This window comes from Gadus morhua, chromosome 6 (assembly GCF_902167405.1).
Source record: "Gadus morhua chromosome 6, gadMor3.0, whole genome shotgun sequence".
Classification (NCBI taxonomy): domain Eukaryota; kingdom Metazoa; phylum Chordata; class Actinopteri; order Gadiformes; family Gadidae; genus Gadus; species Gadus morhua.
This window is the reverse complement of record NC_044053.1, coordinates 14,273,576-14,278,968: the sequence shown is the minus strand read 5'-3', so window position 1 is coordinate 14,278,968 and position 5,393 is coordinate 14,273,576.

Here is a 5,393-nt window from a genome sequence, read left to right as displayed (position 1 = left end):
ATTTGCTATTATAGTTCACATCCATTTGATTATTTCTTCATCCAAACAGCCTTTTTGGCTGTTTGGATGATCACTTAAGTGGTTCAGAACTGCATTATTTAGCTGACACTGCCAGCTATTGGCTTAGGCATACAACAGCATAGTAACCAAGAAAATAAAGGTTGGACAGGACAAAATATGTTTAATCCTTTCCTCTGGGATGAAATACTGATTGGTATTATGAGTTGAACTGCGGTTAAACTGTTTCAAAAGGTCTGTGCTTTTCTGACAATAAACCAGCAGACTGATCAAAAATATACAATGTGTTGGATTGATAGATAAATAGATAGATTTACCCCCCATCAGAATGAATTTAGGATCAGGTCACCCAAGAATGCAGCAGAATGCAGAAAATCACATCTACGATATTCCCCCCCCCCCCTTTATATATTTCATACACCCCTGTGGCTTCCTGAGGCTGAGCCCCCCCAAAAGTCAGAACTTAGAATCGCCCATGGATAGAGCATTCAGCTGTGCAACAAATATATATATTGTTTTACAATCTTGATGACCTTTTTTAGTGCTGTTTGTAGCCACACGTTTGCCCCTTCTGAACTTAAACACAGTTAATTTCCTTTCCACTCCTCTTGTTTATGTTGGTAGCTTAGCCATGTCATGTCACGTTGTCAACATTGGATACATGGAGCAGAACATAGTGGGTCATGTCCAATGCTTTTTGGAAACGTTTTCTTCATAAAGCGTGCCAGACAGATTTTGTATACATTTTATTCCGTAATTAGCTACATGGGTATGCCGTCTTTCAGAACCTTTCATTACCTGCACTAAAGTGAGAAAAAAGAGTGCATCCATACCCAGCACTTCTGAAAATGCAGTTCCGAATGCATCTCTGTCCCCAGCACATTTCAAACCAAACTGACGCCCATGGCTATTTCATTCATTCATTATTTTTCCCCATTATTTGCGCCCTTACACTTCATGGTCCGACGCCTGTTTGTCGTCCAGTCCCTCCTGCCCGTTCTGGCGCATATCGCAGCTGTCAGACCAAAATTGTACCAGGGGCGAAAATTGTAGTAATCTGCGTTCGAAAATTCCAAATCTGCCTGGCAATGGACGATCGCGTCGAACGTTGCCTGGTGACAGACGATTGCGTCGAACGATGACGTAAGAAGGTTCATGAACATTCGGGCTCATTCATTGAGCGTCACAAGACGAAATAACATTAAACTGATAACACTTATTTTACAAATGACATTTATTAGCGTTGCTAACTTTATATTTGCATTGTATGTAATTGTTTAATCGCATTTTGCTAGTAAACTGAGTATCAACAAAAGCTAACTAGACTATGATACACTAAAACACTCAGTTTACTAGCTAAATTCAATACAAAACAAATATAAAGTAAAAAAAAAAGTGTTATCTGTATTATGTTATTTCGTCTTTGGCAACATGAGTGCGAATGTTTTTTGAAACCTGCCTGGCAACGGACAATCGCGTCGAACAATGACGTAATGTTTCGAACACGAATAACGTAGGCGGTACAATTTTCGCCCCCGGTACAATTTTGGTGTGACACAGCCACTTTTGCACAGCCGAGTCAAAAGTGAATCGGGTGACGGCGGCTGTCCCCATCTGCTGTGTAAGAGCATCTAAAACAGAAAATACAAGCACAAGGCAAAAAAAAATAGGCTTAAAGTTAAACAGAACTCCCACATATATTCACAATTGATAGACTAGCCGGACTTCATTTGATAGACTAGCCGGCAGGCTGCACTATGCTAGCGTTGGTGCCCGTATTCAACGGCGGTCAGAAGAAATAGCGGTGCTGTTTTAATGGATTTCACGACATACATACATGTATTTGCCTACTTAGCAATTGGTATGATGGTACAGATATGTATTTCAAGCTAGCTACCACAAAAGTAGGGTGGACTCTGAGGTTTTGCTAACTTATTCTTACCTGTTGGAAGGGGAGCGTACCTATGTTCCCCGGGTCCTATGTTCTCCGCTTTGTATGTGACCGGAGAACATAGGATCCGGAGAGCGAATCTTTTTGTCGTATGGTAGCGGCAAGTACCGCCTTTTTCGCCTCTGATTCACCTGTGGTTGTTAGATTGGCTCTCCTCCTATTGGTTATGGTTAGGGTTAGGTTTAGGGATAACCCTCACCCTAACCCTAACCCTAACCATAACCCTAAACCTGACCCTAACCCTTCGCACCCGGGGAACATAGGACCTGGGGAACATAGGGATGACCCCGTTGGAAGCTAACGACGATAGCCATCAGCAAGAAGTTACATTAAAGGGGCCCTATTATGCTTTTTCGCCTTTATGACCTATAAACGTTGTTTATGATTGATAGTCATGTTTAACCATACTAAAGTTTCAAATAATGACGTACATGCATTTCGACGAATTCCCTGCTGACAGTCTGGGGTGGCTGTGCAGAGCGCTATACACTCGGGACAATGTTTGCATTCACTTGTTCACATTTCCGGGAAATCATCTACGTAGATAGCCTGGTTCTACCAGACTCTCGTACTTCATTTCATTTCATTTGTACAGAGAGTCTGGACCTAATCAATTGACAAACGTTAACTCACTTGAAGGCGGGTGTCTGTTGAAGTTTCAAATGATTGGATCTGCCCAGTGCCACTCTGGATCTGCCATAACCAATCGCTAACGTTTGGTTGTGACGTATGTCATGCGCCGGGAATCACGCGCAGGTTGTACACAAACCAAACACCTTGCGCGTCTGCACGAAAATGTCCGTCAACGACAGCTGCAGGTTTTGCAGCGTTGCCACAACAGACCGAATAGCTTCGCTCGCAACGTTCTCCATTGTCTTCTGACTACCGACCTACAACAACAACTCAAACTGGCGCACAACTTTATCGTCAGTGTTCTCAGACACGCCCTCTGTTCGCTGATTGGGCGCACGCTGTGGTAGCGCAGAAAACCAATTACATACAGCAGGTCCAGACCTAGTACTGAAGGGAAATATAAAATTGAGCGGAAGTGCTTAGGCGGGCGGAGCCAGGCTACTAAGTAGAGGCACTGTCACGTTAAAATTGTACCGGGGGCGAAAATTGTACCGGCCTACGTCATCCATAGTAATCCATTCCAAACCTGCCTGGCAACAGACGATCGCGATCGCGTCAAATGACGTGGGAAGGTTCTTGAACATTCGCAGACGCGTTCATTGAGCGCGACAAGACAGATAACACTTATTTTACAAATTACATTTATTAGCGTTCCTAACTTTATATTTGTATTGTTTTGCATTGTATTTATCCATTTCCCTACACAGTAACAGCTAAATGTTATGGGGATAACGTGAATAATAATAATAAAAAACATTTACCAGTTAGTAAACGCCTGCTCACCCATCTATCCATCTATCCATCCATCCATCCATCCATCCATCCATCCATCCATCCATCCATCCATCCATCCATCTATCTATCTATCTATCTATCTATTACCTATAATCTATTCTCTAAATTTAATTAAGGAAATTAAATTAACACAAGCTAGGTAGACAATAGCTGTGTTCGAAATCGCTCCCTATCCACTCACTCACTATTCCCTATATAGTGTTCATGATATAGTGCACTATTTAGGGAACGAACAAACGAGAATTCGGACACTACGCTTAAGATTTCTAAACGTCATTTGCGTTAGTAAATGCGCCGGGTATTTGTGTGACGCAGACAGATCATGTAAACAAACCGGGCACTCACGACGAAATCTGGAGGTTGTATTGATGTTGAATGTTACATTTCCTTGTTTAATTAATTTTGAATGTTAAATATTCTATGTTAAATCCAAAATAAATTGTTGACATTTCTAAACGAAAGCCGGAGACTCCATCATTAAATGTATTCGTTTTCGCTGTAATTCAGCTTCTTCTTCTCCTCCGGGAAAACACGACCGCATTGCATTGTGGTATACGGGAGTAACATGTAGGGTACATCGTATGTATCCTATTTTAAGTCCACTATATAGTGCCCTATATAGTGGACCACTGAGAATTCGAACACCCTACAAAATGGCGTGCACCCTATTTAGTGCACTACATCCATGATAGGGAACGATTTCGAACACAGCTAATGATACACATTAAACCCTCAGTTTACTAGCTAAATTCGATTAAACAATTAAATGCAATACAAATATAAAGTAAAAACAAGTGTTATCTAGCGATCCGTTATCTGTATTATATTATTTTGTCTTGGCAAATAATATAATACAGATAACGGATCGATTGAAACCTGCCTGGCAATTTACGTAATCTGTTGTCCGTTGCCTGGCAACGGACAACTGATGACGTAGGCCGGTACAATTTTCGCCCCCGGTACAATTTTAACTAACACCACTCCTGCCACGCCCCCATATGCCTGGTCAAATCTGCCCGCGCGCGCTTCAAGGAAGGTAACCAATCACAACGGAGTTGGGTTGGCAGGAGGGGGGCGAGGGGGCGGAGAAGGACGAAACCGAGCGTTGACAGAGAGTGCTGAAAGCGCCCAGATGAGAGGAAGAGTTTCCCGAAAATCTACATCGTTTTTTGTGTATGGTTAAACATAAATATCAATCATTATAACAACGTTTATAGGTCATTAAAGGCGAAAAAGCATAATAGGTTCCCTTTAACTTTGGAAGATTTTGACATTGATTTAACAAAATCGAATCAATTACTGCAGTACTGCGTGGGTTACCACCATGTTAAGGAGTAACAGTATTTGATTCGGTACAATTAATTCATATTAAACATTACATAAGCAAGCTTACCTGACGTATTGGTCAAGGGTCCAGAAATGAGATGTGTCCTGTGCAGTGGGCCTACGTTGGTCTACCACCCAATGATCTCCCGGTCAACCAAAAATCGGTGGATTTTCAATCATATTTCCCGGTCAACTATCGATGCATTTTCAATCATATTTCGGTGCATTTTCAATCATATTTCCCGGTCAACTATATGTCGATGCATTTTCAATCATATTTCCCGGTCAACTAGAATATCAATGCATTTGCAATCATATTTCCCAGTAAACTATACATCAATGCATTTTCAATCATATTTTCAGGTATACTATAGGCTATGTCGATGGCTTTTCAACAACGGTCATTTCCCAGTCAACTCTAAATCAATGACTTTTCTGCACATTGGCAATATCGCCCAGTAAACCAAATATCAATGCTTATTCAATCATAAAGATAACAATAATGTTGTTCCAACGTTGTTGCCATCAAAATTAATAACATCAGGTTTCATCGATATGGTAGGCCTAATGTTGATCCAACATTTATTTTGCATTGAAATTTCAATATCAACCATAATGAGGATTCAGATGGAAAATTAATATGTATTCAATGTCGGCTTGCTGTCTGGGA